The sequence below is a fragment of the Pleurodeles waltl genome, chromosome 5 (assembly GCF_031143425.1).
Source record: "Pleurodeles waltl isolate 20211129_DDA chromosome 5, aPleWal1.hap1.20221129, whole genome shotgun sequence".
Classification (NCBI taxonomy): domain Eukaryota; kingdom Metazoa; phylum Chordata; class Amphibia; order Caudata; family Salamandridae; genus Pleurodeles; species Pleurodeles waltl.
Window position 1 is genome coordinate 701411970 of NC_090444.1, and position 16266 is coordinate 701428235.

The 16266-nt window shown below is 43.2% G+C and overlaps 1 protein-coding gene across 2 annotated transcripts in view; it reads right to left on the minus strand.

Annotated features, from left to right (window-relative positions):
- Nucleotides 1-15171, minus strand: part of TFB1M (transcription factor B1, mitochondrial) — a 391094-nt gene extending 375923 nt beyond the window's left edge. Inside the window, exons 1-2 of one of the 2 annotated variants that reach the window (XM_069234647.1) lie at nucleotides 15072-15127; nucleotides 7915-8110 (exon numbers count right to left, since the gene is read on the minus strand). The gene's annotated coding sequence lies outside the window, so the exon portion shown is untranslated. Of the gene's footprint in view, nucleotides 1-7914; nucleotides 8111-15071 lie in introns of both variants that reach the window. The other variant, XM_069234645.1, reaches the window with a different exon arrangement.
- Nucleotides 15172-16266: the final 1095 nt, after the last annotated feature.

Consider the following 16266-nt stretch of genomic DNA (forward strand, 5'->3'; position numbering starts at 1 on the left):
GTCAGCACTATCTGCTACAAGGCCTCTGTGGCTGGAAATTAGAAAGCAGGCAACTCACTGAAATCCATGCTCACTTACCTTCCATTCAGTGGCAACAAGCTCTTTGGTCCTCAGCGGGAGAGGTTAGTTAAAAAAATCGACAGTGGCTTCCATCTGTCCTTCTTCAAGAGGAAGAGTTTTGGTTTCCAGTGAGCCTTATGGGGATCCTCCAGAGGCCTCACTCAGAACATTCGTGGAAGAAGAAGCCATGGCCAGACTGCCCCCTCTTCTGATAAATCCTGTATTCAGGGCTGTGATGCAACCACCACCCTTTTCTCCTAAAATGTATGACTGAAATGAAATGTGAAATGTAGATTTATATAGCACAGCTTCCCACCCGTGAGGGTCTCAAGGAGCTGTCCATGCGCAAGGGGAGATTAATGATTTGCCCAGAATCACAGGACGTTGCGCTGATGCCGAGAGTAGAACCCGTAATCTCCAGCTCCATGAGGCAGTCACTGACCACTTTGCTACATCCTCTCCCTGACTAGAATGCAAAGGTGGGAGTAAGGTGTCATCTCTGTGGAGGTCTGGAGGGCAACAGTGAGAGATTCTTATATGTTTAAGATTGTGTATCCTTGGGACAAAATAGATTTCATTTCAACCCAAGCAGATTTTTTACTGTCCAAAGATAATTCCTTACAGTTCCTTTCGGCATCAAGCATTGACTCAATGGGTGCTGGATCTTTTTCTAGATGGAGCAATCAGGGCTGTTCCGGAGGAGGGGAGAGGCGGGGCACTATTCGCTTATGTATTTGGTCCAAAAGGCATCAGGGGACTTTCGTCCTGTTCTAGGTCTAAAGAGAGTAAATGTTTTCAACCCACATCTGAAATTCTAGGTGGTAACAATTCAGTCCACTATTCCGCTGGTTCTTCTAGGTATGTTCCTGGTTTCTCTTGACTTGTAGGACACATACCTTCACATTCCAATTAATTCATACTTACAGAACATCCTAAGGTTTTTCATTTGAAGGGAACACTAGTTATGTATTATTCCCTTCTGACTGCCTTCAGCTTTAAGAATATTCACAAAGATCTTAGCACCTTCAATGGGTAATTTGCATGGTATGTGTAGATACCTTTTTCCATACATAAATGGTTGGCTAATTTACTTCTGTTCTTTCTCCAAGGGCACAAAAGCAGCACATCATGCATGCAAGACTCATAAGTACCACAGTTTTCAGCTGAACATGAAAACATCCCACCTTCAACCATCTCAGAATCTTCAGTTCACTGATGTTCTATTCCATATGGGTTTCACTTCTGTGCATCTTCCTCCCCAGAGGCAGCAAAAGCTGATGCCCTACCTTCATTACCTACTCCAACTACATTCAGCCACAGGGACATTGCAGTTGAATGTTTAGGGGGACATGGCAGCAGCCTTTCATTTGATCCCTTAGACATGTCTCCATCTCTCCCTCTTAGTCAACCCTCTCCTGTCCTACTGTGACCTGTCCTCTGGGAATTATGGATTGCTAATTTCTTTTTGCCTGCAGATATCCCAGAAGTTGCAATGGTGGTCTAATCTCAGGAATTGGTCCGGGGATACCCTTATATACCTCTCCATCGCACACTTTCACAACAGATGCCAGCAGTCTGGGGTGGAGGGCAACGTTGCAGAATCTCTCCTTTCAGGGGTATAGTGAAATGTGTCTTTTGACTACTGACTTTGTCGCGTAGGCTCTCATTATTCTAATGAGACTACTGGATTTTGAGCAGCAAGATCATTCACGGTGTGGGAGACTGAGTCTGACCCACTGTGGGAGACACCTGCCGCCCTAAATCCGGGTTTTGCTACGGCTAACTACCAGTGCCTCATCTCTACCAGAAGATAGGGATGGTTGGGCAGCCGAGCGCACGACATATTAGGCTTCTCAGGGAAGTCGTGGTCACTCAGGTCGCATCCGGTTCTCTCATTCACATTTCGGTCTCATATATAAATGACAATGAGAAGCAGTATAAGTTTTAATGACTGGTTTAATAAAACGACTGCAGTTTAGATAGCAAAGCGTGAGCTGCAATAACCAGGACGACACAACATGACAATATTAAAATGGTGACGAGCAGAGTGAAGCATAAGAATAACGCTATCATATTGCCACTAGGATTTATGGACTATTTCCTATCCAAGTCATAATCTGAGCACAGCATGTTAAGCTCTAATTCTGCCTTTCAGGTTCCCCCGGGAGGACATCAACCCTCATACCTGAGCAAAGGCCTGTAGTCTGCGTTAGCATCTGCAGTGAAGCATTCAGCAAGCAGCATACAGTCGTGGTTCCCTGGCTGGAATCTCCCTCTTAACGTGTAATGGGACTAAGAAGTGTTTTTATAATAACACAGCCGATGTTCTAAGAAATTGTCCCTACGTAAGGCTGTGTATTTTCTACGAATGTTGGATACTAAACTTCTACCACATTCACCGGCAATGTACCAAAAACTGTAGCCTTGACGGAAGCAAAAAGTGATCAAGAATGTCTTGTTTGAGAACACAGTCCTGGGCTAAGCAAAAACAGTTAGAAAGGTGAAAATAAAACAAGACCGTAAAACTGGTTGTTGTAAAAATAACAATGCGAAGCGGAATAAAATGTATCTAGGTCAAAGTGCACAGCAGCCTAGTGTGTTAAACTAACGTGCGTGGAGCTATAACTAAATTGGCTACACAACAACTTTGTGTTGCACCACTCTGCACCTGACTTAGCTGTCCAGGGTTCACCAGTTACAGACTCCATTTTGTATTCAGGTTAGCCTTAACTTCATTCTTCCTATTGACTTTATTGTAGCATTAGACACTGCCATGTTAAAGGCTGCCCGTAATTTTCCACATTGTAAACTGTGCATTATGTCTGTTTTTGTACTTTTTTCTCACCAAGGGCTTTGGGTGATAAGAATGTACTCAGACGGCAGGGAACGGCCTTGCTTTGACTTGACATCTTGGGATTGTGGCCAAATCCCAACGTGTTATTTTCAAGCATACCTAAACTAGCCAGCATGTTTGAATACTTCAAGCGCAACTTGACGTTTTTTTCCATAAAGCTCCTTCTTTGGTTTTCTAAGATATAAAACAGACTCAGATCAACAGTAGGAGATTCAGAGACCTCAATCAGGATTCAGACATCAGATGCCTGATATAAATTTCCCGTGAGGGTAGAGATCTCTCTTTCTCTTTTTCAGTTAAACGGGGTCATCGGCTTGCTGGCAGGAGAAAGATGAAGCACCTGACAGGTGCATTTTTATGAATTATTTGCTTTGTATTATAATATAGATATATATATATATATTTGCTATGTATATTGCAGTGGAGCATCATTCATGTATGTTTTCATTTCATTGTTGTATTTTTAAACGTGTGCTTTCAACATGCTAATCTCCTTTTAGGACCTTGCGTAGTGAAATAATAAATGTCTTCTTTGGACTAGAAGGGCATTCCAGAGATTTTTTGTCAGTGCATGAGTATTTCAGCTCGGTCATTAGTGAAAAGCAAAACATTTTGGCGTAGATCGGACGGTCTAAAAGAGAGGTTTGAATTTGAGAGTGCACAATTTAAAAGTGTAAATATGTTTTTATTCAGAGAGTTAAAGGAAGCACCGCAAACCATGTTTGAAAATGCATGTGAAATTAAAATGCTTTATGATATCTTGGCAAATGTGTTGTCTTGTTTATCAGGACTTTCTAAAGTTTGGGATGGGTGCGTGGATAAAACAAAATTATTGAGTGTTTTTACATGTTTAGAAAAGGTGCTTCGGATACTTTTGTCTGCTCACAGAAAAATGCATGAGAGATGTAAACAGTTAGAATATGCAAATCAGGAATTGAAGGAACAACTTACGACAAAAAATAATAGGTTATTACAAGCTGTCACAGGGGAATCAGACTTTTCACATTCCAGTAATGAGGAGGTTAAAAAGGTGGGGGGCAATATGAGGTGCATGAGCAAAACGTCGTTTGTGCTCAGCCAATATCTGGACAAAAAATACAGAGTAGCCCACAGTTTTTGGCAGGAGTTGAAATGCATTCTTTAAAAGATTACACCCAGCAAAAAGTTAAGGATGTTAACAATATATTCACAGAACTTTTGCAGAGTACGATGTGTACAATTAATTCACACAAGACACAGGGACTATTGCAAAATGTGCAGTTTCTAGGAATTCAGTGGAATCCAGAACATACAGAGATGTTGTTACAGGTAAAACAAAAGATTTTGGAGTTTGCTACTCCTCGCACTAAGCAAGAGACACAGAGTTTCATGGGACTGTTTGATTTTTGGAAACAGCATGACCCTCATCTGAGTAAAATCTTAACCCTTTGGTACAAAGTAACAAGAAAAAGACATGCATTTGAATGGGGTGAAGAGCAGCAGTGTGCTTTTGATTTGGCAAATGAAACAATTCAACAGGCTTTAGACTAGTGGCCAGTGCAGGATGGAGACATTGAGTTACACATAACTGTTCAGGGACAATATGCAAATTGGAGTATGTGGCAAAAACAAGGGAAGACAAGGGTGCCTCAGGGGTTTTGGACTAGATTACTACCTGACTCTGGGAAGCGCTATACTCCTTTTGAAAAACAGCTTTTGGCCTGTTATTGGGCTCTAGTGGATACTGTGAAAATAACACTACGTCATACGGTGATTCTGAGACCTGAAATACCAATCATGCAGTGGGTGATGAGTTCACCTAAATCTCACTGTATAGGACATGCAAAATAAGCTAGTATCATACGATGGAAACGGTACATACAAGACAGGGCTCGAGTAGGATCGGCAGGCACTGCAGCCCTACATGAACAGGAGTCACAAGTCCCTGTACAGGACGGGGAGACGGTGCAGGAGGTACCACAGGTAAAAGAGTCACCAGTGAGATGGGGTGCGCCATTTGAATCCTTGTCCCTGAGGACAGGAAGCATGTTTGGTTCACTAATGGTTCATCCAAATACGTGGGTTCCAAAAGACATGGGAAAGAAGTGTCATACAATCCAGTTACAAAAAAGTTGTTGACCACTACAGGAGAAGGAAAAAGTACCCAATATGCAGAGTTGTACGCTGTGCATCATGCTCTAAAGCAAGAGCTGCTTGGGACTTGTCATATTTACACTGATTCTTGGTCCAATGCAAATGGGTTAGCCACTTGGCTTCCCACGTGGCATGCACATAACTGGTTCATTCACACAAAGGAGGAGTGGAGCAAAGAGTTGTGGCAGGAAATTTGGGAAATGTTAGGACAGTGTAAAGTCACAGTGTACCATATAGATGCTCATTGTCCCATTGACTCACTAGAACACTGGTTCAATTCCCTTGCAGACGACAAAGCCAAATTTTCAGAGGCAGAAGCGGCAACCCAGAATTCTGACTTGGTGGGGATGGCTAAGTGGGCGCACCAGAAATGTGGACACCTGGGAGAAAAAGCCACTTACAGGTGGGCAGAGATTAGAGGGATGCACATTCCCCTAGATTTGATCAAAACTGTGATTATGCAATGTCCTATATGTCAGCACACACAATAGAGGTCTGCCCCACAAACAAAGGTCAATTGGGGAGAGGAAAGTTACCAGGACAGATAGAAATCAAAGCTATTCTGTTAAATTGTGGAGAATCTGATTTATTCATACAGATTGGAGACAGAATTGCCCAACTTGTCATAAATTCACTGTATGGAGGATTGGTGAGGAAGGGGATTGCCCCAGCCCTTCTGACAGTGCAAGGAAAGGGAGGTTTTGGTTCAATTGACAAAAACCCTGATGCTAAGGTGTGAATGGAATCCCCAAATGGCCCTCCAGAACCTGCAGAAATTATAGCCAAGGGCCCCAATATTGTCCTGCTGATTATAAAACAAGGAAAGGAAAAATGGGAGCACATTTCAGATGACGAATGTTATTTGCAAGAAAAATAATACTTGTTTCTTTTACAGATCATACTACGACTTGCCACTGACCATGAGTGTAATGTATGGTCTCCCTTCGGGAGTTTGCGTGTGGGTTCGAGGGAGAGACAGCACACCCAACTTGAACCTGATTGATCAACCATTGTGCAACGCTCCTGCTGCTTTCAAAATGCAAAACCTTTGGATCCATTTAGTGCTAATTGTGCTTCACAGATCAAAGTTCTGCATGGGAACAATGCAGAGTGCCATGGATGTTATGTCAACCTGTTTGATTACATTTTTACTGGAACTAACCCATGGCTTGTTATCAACTGATGACTGCTGCCAGTCTCATTAAGCATGTTTAAGTTGCCAGTTGGCTGACTTTTCTTGTATGGAAACCTCACTTTTACTTACATTCCAGCAAACATTACAGGTGGACCGTGTACCTTTACATGATTAGGACTCATGATCTTTCCATCTAATTCTATACCAACTTGTTTTCCTAGAGACACTATTCAATCAGTTATTATCTCAATCAGAATATATTAGCTTCAGTCCTTTTATTGTAGGTGTGTCTGGTTTAACTGTTTATAAGATCAATACGTTAATCCACTTTTCTTACTTTTTTCTCACCCAGGGCTTAGGTTGATAGGAATGTACTCAGACGGCAGGGAACGGCCTTGCTTTGAGTTGACATCTTGGGATTGTGGCCAAATCCCAATGTGTTATTTTCAAAGCATACCTAAACTAGCCAGCATGTTTGAGTACTTCTTGCGCAACTTGATGGGTTTTTCCATAAAGCTCCTTCTTTGTTTTTTTGAGATATAAAACAGACCCAGATCGACAGTATGAGATTCAGAGACCTCAATCAGGATTTAGCTGTTGAATGCCTGATATAGATTTCCTGTGAGGGTAAAGATCTCTCTTTCACTTTCGGAGTCAAACAGGATTATCGGCTTGCTGGTAGGAGAAAGATGAAGCACCTGACAGGCCCCACAGCAGGGGTCTTCAAACTAGGGGGCCTCAAGTGATCGCCAAGGGGGAGGTTCGCCAAGCTTTGGTCAAAAGAGTCATTACACAAATAACAGTGTTTTGTTTTAAGCAGAAACATGTTATTGCATTTTTTTAAAAAGGGTAACAGTACTTAATCGCAATGTTTAAATACATCTAGACATATTTAAACATTGCCATCTTTATAAAATTATTGTGACAAAATTCTGAAGGGGGGCCCAATGATTTTTATTTTTCAACTGGGGAGGCGCAGCTTCAAAAAGTTTGGAGACCACTGCCCTACGGTGATGCATTTTTATTAATTATTTGATTTGCCTTATAATATAGATACGTATATTTGCTGTGTATATTGCAGTGGAGAATCATTCATGTATGTTTTCATTTCATTGTTGTGACTATCTTTAAACGTGTGCTTTCAACATGGTAATCTCCTTTTAGGAACCTTGCGTAGTAAAATAATAAGAAGTGCATTTCACAGATTTTTTTGTACATGAGTATTTTAGCTTGGTCATTAGTGAAAAGCAAAAAAAAAAAGCTTGTGCATCTTCCAACTAGAAGAAGGTAGCAGCAGTTCTTAAGGCCATTATTGCTTTAGCTCCTTACTTGCAGAACAAGGTAGTTCAAATGTGCAGGGGCAGATAGGCTACCAGGGCATACATCAATCAACTGGGAGATTTAAGACTTCCATTGTTAGCCCATCTGGCAGAGGAACGGGGGCAGCTAGAATGGAAGACAATATCCTCTCTCGGTCAGCAGGCTCTCTACCAGAGATGAAGAATGGGCTTGCATAAAGTTTGAGTCGCGTATTTCCATCATCCATGATGATGTCCCTAGCCCCTGAGAGTTTCTGAGCCCTCAGGAGGAAATCAGGATTCTTGGCTAGACCTGTTTGCCTCCCCAGAGAATGCTTTTTTTCCAACTGTTTGCTCAGTTCTTCCAGCTCCAGGGGTTTAGGAAGTGGATTTCCTGAGCATAGTCTGGCCTGAGGGGCTTCTTTACACCTTACCTCGGTTTGTGATGCTCAGTAGAGTCCTTCGAAAGATATTCACAAATCAATTAAGTGATTCTTGTAGCCTTGCGTGGAGCTGACAGTCTTGGCATCCTCCTCTTGTCTTTCCAGTTGCTCCCTCACCTAGGATTCCCTCTTCTATCAGTGAGAGTCACTCAGTACCTTTCTCGGGGGTGGGGAGTAGGTGGGGGGTCTGCAGATTGAAAAGCAAAGGCTGATTTCAAAAGGCTGTTCACCAGATATAGCAATGTCTAGCTAGAACTCATGAAGGCAGAGCACACTAAAGGTCTATGAAAGACACTGGAAAAAGTTTAACTCTTGGTGTATTTTGAGGAATTCATGTATTTTCTTGTCATGGGAACAGTATTTTGGAGTTGCTTCGAGATGGTGTTCTAATTGGTTTATCTGTTTCTACTATCTGCAGTCAATGGTTACACATTGGAGCCATTAGAGGTCCAGATCTGACTTCCTTTGATTCCTTGGGAAATCGACTGCTTGAGAATTTTCTGTTAGGAAGCATAGTGGCCCCACCTGCGATCTTCCATCAGTCCTAAATGTCTTAAATGTGAGTCCCTGTACACCTTTCGATTCAGTTTTCCTGAACCTCCTTACTCTAAAGGTCGTCTCTTGAGAGCCTATCTTCTCCAGGCTGAAGCTGGGAGAAGTTGGAGTATTATTAGCCTATGAACACTTTACAAGATTCTTTGAGGGTAAGGTGATTCTAAGGCTAGACCCCCTTTCTAACTCGTCATTTATAACAGGATTTGATTCTTCCTGTTTTCTTTCCTTCTTTGGTGGTGATTCTCACCCTGGCGGGCGGCAGAGGCCGCCCGCCAGAGTTCCCCCCTCCAAAATACCGCTCCGCGGTCGAAAGACCGCTGAGGGTATTTTGGGTTTTGCACTGGGCTGGCGGGCGACCGCCAAAAGGCCGCCCGCAAGCCCAGTGCAAAACAGCCTTCCCACGAGGACGCCGGCTCAGAATTGAGCCGGCGGAGTGGGAAGGTGCGACGGGTGCAGTGGCATCCGTCGCGTATTTCAGTGTCTGCAAAGCAGACACTGAAATACAAAGTGGGGCCCTCTTACGGGGGCCCCTGCAGTGCCCATGCCATTGGCATGGGCACTGCAGGGGCCCCACGACACCCCATACCGCCATCCTGTTCCTGGCGGCTCTGCCGCCAGGAACAGGATGGCGGTATGGGGTGTCAGAATCCCCATGGCGGCGCAGCGAGCTGCGCCGCCATGGAGGATTCTACAGGGCAGCGGAAAACCGGCGGGAGACCGCCGGTTTTCCCTTTCTGGCCGCGGCTGAACAGCCGCGGTCAGAATACCCTGTGGAGCACCGCCAGCCTGTTGGCGGTGCTCCCTCCAACCCTGGCCCCGGCGGTCCATGACCGCCGGGGTCAGAATGACCCCCTTTATCTTTAGAACAGAAAAACCTACGGCACACACTGGCTTCCCATACGGCCCTTTCCATTTATCTGAACAGAACTTTTTCTTTCATAGTGATTCTCTTTTTTGGACTATCTAATACAGTTCATTCGCCCTGTACCTCTTCTTTCAGCAGATGGATGCAAAAACACTATTTCTCTTGTTATGCTAAAGCAGTGGTTCCCTTACTTTCTAATTTGCAGGACAGACTTAGCAGGGGAACATCTTCGACCTGGGCTGCTTTCAAAGGGGATTCACTAAAGGACACTTGCTCAGCTGCAATTTGGGCTTTGCCAAATATTTTTATTTCCAGTTTTAAACCTCGAATGGTGTTTTCCTCTTCATTGGTGAGGCTGTGTTATTAGCATTCGTGCAATTTTGCTTTACTTGAATTTGATAAATATCACTGGGTACTACAGTAGCTTGTGTGAACATGGTTAGTCAATTTCCGAACCAATGTTGTTTAGCTTGGGTATACACTCAAGTAGTCAAGACTGGGACGAGGAAAACTAATGAAGATGTAATACTTTAAAGAAGCTTTATTGTTTATGGGTATTTAAAACCTTTACAATTAGAAAAAGGCCTCAATTAATAAAACAAAAATTACGATCATACATATTAAAACTATGTTACCAGCAACTTATACTGCGGTTGCCATGCTGATCAGCTAAATTAGTGATAACTAGTTATTCTTCATTTGTAGCAGCACAAAAAATAAAGTTCAATGCCTAAAGACTGTTGTTTTTACGATAAAGTTCTAGTGCAATGTTAAAACCACCGTAAGTAGCGCAGTGTGATAGTCAAAATTAAACCCTCGGATTTTCATCAGTCAAGGATTTATTGGTTCTTTTATTGTTAGATGCAATTTAATGTGGCTGGTCCGTGTCGACAAATAATTTAGCTAGATAAAAAAAGGCATCTGATGATTCCTCAATGGTTGCAGCACAAGAATTGAATAAGGGTTCAAATGACATAACTATGACCCATCTGGTTAGCTTAAACTAGAATAGGAGCATGTTGTTCCTCAGGAACCAACTGGGCAATAGGCTGATAACGTGCAGGTGCAATGTAAAAACAATCATTGATAACAGTAGAGTGGTCATCAGAACAACCACCCTCGGGACTACATCACTCAAGGGACTGTTTTGGCTGAATACAATTCAATGTGACTGATCAGTTTCAACAGATGGTTCAGAGGAGTATGGAGACCCAGCTTTTGGGCCCCTAGCGGGCGGAATATGTTGGATGCAAGGGTAACAAACTTCGTCAGCAAAATGTTCAATGCTCTATTATTGGGATTTAGAGAGGCGATAAAGGCCTGCAGACATGTGCTAACTTTCATTATATTCCACTCTCCCCGTGATCTGGCCTTGCGTTCGCTCAGCAGTGCTGGGCAGAGGCATACGACATTCGAATGGTTCTTCGCAACCACCACAGCCCCTGTAGATTGTTTTTGCGCTTGGGTGGCGCCAACTGGCTAGATGTTTCAAACATGGCCACTCGCCTAGCCCAAGGCCCACGAATCTTACTTTCCAATGGACGGCATACAGTGAAGGAAAGATATGATGCTGGGGTAACTGGCTGATACCTGCTAATAACTGCCCAGGCATGCCTGCATTTGGCGAGTAGTGCCCTGTCTGAATGTAATGACCAAAGGTAAACATGCTTTCTTATACTCATTTTAATGTGTTGTTGAGTGAGGTTGCTGGCCTAGAGAGCTTTTGCATCAAGGAGTTACTGACAATCTTTAAGGAACCGACTGTGAGCTTGGTTGGGTTGACTGCAGCTGATTTCGGACCACAGCACTGCCTCTTGGCTACAGGCCCTGGCCCTCAGTAACCTATGACACAGATTTAGGAAGGCACTGGCATCTGCTGCCCGTTGATCAGGGAGACCAAGTTCAAGCCTGACCTGAGCGACAGATGAAGATTTCGATAGTCGAAGGACCCGCTTGTAGATCTTAACAACGAGTTTATTCAGTAGGGTTTTATCTCTGCCTAATAAGATTTCAAAGCTATAAATTAAGGAAGGGGAGATTCTGGCCCTCATTATTTCTTGTAAAGGAGAGAAGCTTGAACCCAATAACAGTTTCTCTAATTTAGACAGCATCACCTGGAGGGTCAGAGGTTTTGCTTCAACTTCTTCTTGTTACTTAACAAACCAGCATCTGGTGTTGAAGTATACCCGTAGGTACTTAAAGAATTGTTCTGATATGATTCTCTTGCAGTTGTAGGATCATCTTCCTCCTTGATGTTTTTCAGCCCAAATGTCACAACCTTCATTTTTTTCAGTTTCACCTATAATTCAATAACAGTGGTATACGTGTACAGCTGGTTAAGTAGATGTTAGAGGCCTACCCATGTGTGACTAAATAGGGCGAGGTTGTCTGCATATAGCAAATAGCTGATTCGGCACCACCCATTTTTGGGGAGTGACTATTAGTAACGTCAAGTGTCTGCAGTAGGTCTGCAATTAATACGTTAATATGCACCCCTGCTACACTCCTCGCAATGTCAGTTTTTTTTAGATATGTGAGCACCATCTCCTAGTTTGATACGTATCAATATGTCAGAGTGTAGCTGGATCATTCCCTCCAAAAGGATCTGAGGTATTTCACATCTGTGTAACTTGGCCCACAGGGCTCCCCTTGATACTCGAACACCGCCTTGAAGTAAGCGAAGCAGCAATGAATCAGAGATTTTGAGGCTGTTGCTTTATCCTTCAGAACAGGTACTGCCATTTATTTGGTTAATGCCACAGATTTAGCCATGGGCCCCTGTTTGACTGAAGGAGATTAGCTGATTTTGTTCCACCCATGACCGTAGGTCTTCCAGAAGTAGATTGCCATAGTATTTGGCATCATTGTCAAGGAGAGTTATCAACTTGTAGTTACTTGGGTCCACTCTTATCCCGCCTTTATACATCCGGTTTATTATGGCTCCACGCCAAGAGTCTAGTATCAGTAAGATCATCTGGCAGTAATCAAAGAGCCTAGTGAACTGTTCAGCCCTGAATGGAATGTCTTGTTTAAACAGGGAGTGTGGCCACCCATTAGGCCCAGGGGCCCACCCGTTCTTCCTTTTGTTACGACGGGCACTATTCAGGATGTGAGAGAGGCCGAGTCCTTAGCATTAAGATTTGGAGTCTCTAAATCTTGATGGGAAACTACAACTTCAATTGTGGGTGCTATTTCCACTGTTCTCTATGGAACTGGCATCCTTCTCAATGGCATTAAAATGTAAGGGTTACAAATCTTGATAAGAGGCTCTAATGTTGGTTGTAGGTGTCATTTTCACAATATTATCCAAGGAGCTATCTTCCTCCTCTGTGGCCTCAAAAAGCGCAGCTACAAAGGAGGCCTATTCTAATATGTTAGCGCAGCCCAGGTCCCTTTGGCAGTTCAGTTGTTTATTCACTAGGGACCAAAAGCCCCTAGAGTTAGGATTCTTACTGGGATTAAGCAGTGTTATTCAGAAGTGGTCAGGTCGTTTGCGCTTCACGGCAAAGACTGCTTGCCTGAAGGCTTCCTGCACGTGCTCGAGTGCATTAAGAGGATCCCTGTCACCTGGAGCCTTTCAAACTCGCCTCAAGACTTTACTGCATATTTTCTTGAGATCCTTGATCATGGTTGAGGTGAAGAATTCATTGGAGGACACAGGCCAACGGGTAGGTCAATGGAATTTTAAAAGCAATTGCGTGGTAAAATTCATCCATTTCGTAGTTGGGGACAAATTATTTGTACAGTTTTCATTTAGATGCACCTTGCATGCAGCCATAATGGTCTCACTGATGGAATCTGTGAATTTGAGCCCTGTTAAGTTCTCCGTGTGCGTTCCGCTGAATGTCAACCTTGCAAAGGCGTGGTGCAGTAAAATGAATGACAGCGTAATAAATTGTGGGCTATGGTCATTCCCTGCACGTGGAGTGATGTGATAATTTTCTACAAAGGGGAACATTTCAGCATTACAAATGCAGTAATCAAAGAAGGAGTAAGTTTCCCCATTGGTTCTCGTCCAATATGGCGGCTTATCTTGCAAGAAGCGACCATTCAGTATTATGTAGCCCATGCTGCTTAGTTGCAGTACCATGTATTCGCCAAGCCTGCTATGCATGCAGCCGCTTGGCTTGGCCTGCTTAATGGTATTTTCGTTGCTCCCTTGGGAGAGATCCTTGTGGCCTTCTTCGAGATCTTAGAAGAGATTTGTGTTAAAATTCAAGCATGCTGCTTTGGGTAGATCCCACAGCGTTTGTAGTAGACAATTAAATTTAGACCTTTTCTCTCTTGCAAAGAGGTAATACTAGATTATTTACAAGCATGCTTCGTTAACAATAATCTTCCTTTTCACTGTCTTGCGTTCCTGCCCTCCCACCTGAGTTGGGCGAGACTAAAATTACTTATGTTATGTTTACGGACTTTTGGATTTCGGTATTTCAGGAAGTACAATTGTTCACCTCGGCTTTATGGGAACTGACAGAGGAAGCGCTTGTGTCAGCCACACTTGTAAGTGTAACTTATTTTTTTTACTTGTACAGGTTAATGAAACTTTTGGGCATTTTTGAAAACAGAGCTTATGCTATTATGTGCCTGCATCACATAAATTGCATGTAAGATGCAAGGGCTTCAGTGCAGGTTTTGACTGAATATTTCCTTCATCTCAGTTTGGTAAAAAGGATACTGCAGGCAAAAGAGTTAACTACTATAATTAAGTTTAACTAAACAGTTTATAGTGTGTATGCTATATAAATTATAATCCGAATAATTACAAACAAATATGTGTAAAAGGCTACACCCAGCCCTTTAAAGTTGCAAGTACTGTCGGATACGGAATACCTACGCTTCTCTACTCGGATAGAAGAGCACCTGCATTTCTCAGAAGAGGTGCAATACTTTTAATCGAAGAGTACCGGCGCCTCAAGAGCAAGAAGGTACTCTGGTATAAGGTACCCGCACTTTTATTTTTCCATTTAAACTGCTGGTGAAAACCACTTCATATAAATATGTTCATGGCTCGGCAAACTTGGTAAGTGCTGTAGAGAGTACAATTGCATTCCCTGTCAGTCTGCTAAATGAGAAAGTTAGTGAGATGTCAAGATGCCCAATGTTTTGATCTCTGGCACTCGTCCCACCTATAACAAAACAGAGGTATTTCAAAGTCGGGCTCGTTGGAGTTAGGGAAAGAAGCTCTCTGCAGATGTCAGCAGCCAGTATCTTGTGCCGGCATATGCCAGAGTCAGCGCACAGCAAATGTCGCCTGTGTTTCCTTAGGTTCGTGCTGGGCTATGCGCTTCTTTGTATACGGGAGTTGTAGTCAAGATTGCATTGTGGCATACACTCACTGGACTACAAGTCCCACAACACAAGCAAAAAAAAATAATCCTGCACTGGATGTGATCCTCACTCATGGCGACCTCTGCTGTAGGGACTCAAGGAAACCAAGGTGAACAAAATTAGCTACCGGCAACCCGGACACTCTCCTATTGACGATGGCAGCGCTTACGTATCTGCTTTGAAGGGGACCGTGACCGCAAAAACCCGCTAGCAAGTGCGCATGCGCGGTATACAAGTTTAAGAGGGTTCTGCAGGTTAGGTTCATGCACGTGCAGTGTGGTACCACTGGAAGGCATATCGGTTTCCCCGTCAGTGCTCCCTTTTTTCCCGGGCCATGACTGAAACAAGAATGAGACTGCCGCCACGTGCCGTGGAAACAACATCTGCCTTTATTTACCTGAAGACGATGATCTTGTTCGGAATTTCCCGTTTTCCGTCCTCACTTGCTTTCGCTGGACAATGTACGCTCTGATTGGCTAATCATACACCAGCTCCCATTGGTTGAAGTAAGGGCAGGCTCCACTCTGAGAGGTAGTCCTCCATAGGCTCAAAGTATGACAGTCCGATTTGTTGTCCTGCGTTGCAAAAAAGGCCAGTATATTGGCGACTTTTTATGTATGATTATTTTTTTTAATGAAAATGCGTTAAACTGAGTCTTCCAAGTGACTTACTCCATTCCGCCCCGCCCTCACAATGCAAAAAACGTAAACGGGACTGCTGACATTGTGAGCCCAAATCAAACAAGCATTTATAATGCAATGGGTCTCGCATTTGCTCGAGTTAGAGCTATTAGCGTTGTCAACTTCTAACCGGCCCTTTCTTGCCACATAAACTGAAAATGAAAAGAGTTTCACAAAAGCGAGCCGATTCGCGCGAAGAGACAGACAAACGGAAAAAGAAGCTCGCTGGCAGTCAAACTTATTTAGCCATGTAACATGGGAGATGGCCAAGCCAGGAGCAAAACCTCCCCAAGGAGGGACAAACATAAACCATTTACCAATGTCATCAAAGGAATTTTGAAGGGCAAGCCCACAAGCCAGTGGTAGTGAGAGAGTGTAGTTTAAATATTACATGTTATAGACGTGAAATGCTTATGTTTTACAATGCTGCATTAGTAATTGGAATGTATTAATAAACGTGGAGAATTGTTCACCTGTGTAAACTAATGTCAACTAGAAGAAATAATCATTTATAATTGTGCACATTAACACGAATAAAACCGCATTCATTAGAATTCGTATATCTTAAGTTAGCGTGAGTCGAGAATTAGCTGTGTAACTCTCATATTAAAGCGTATTTTTCTGTTTCTCCAGTGTGCTGACTTGCAAAAGACCATGACCCAGCGATTGTTCTTTTTCTTACTTATTTGCAACAATGCCCAACTCTCCCATTCGCATGCTAGTAGCTTTTAGTATAAATTATGAGACTTCGGAACAAACATGGACACTTTCAAGGACAATAAAGCGAGGAGAAGAGAACTCTTGACCCGAAGTGTGTGCCAAGGAAATGAAGTAACCCCGGATATGGCACCTACGAAAAACGTCAATTATGAAGACCAATTAGGATTTAGAAAGATATCGTGAAATGACAAA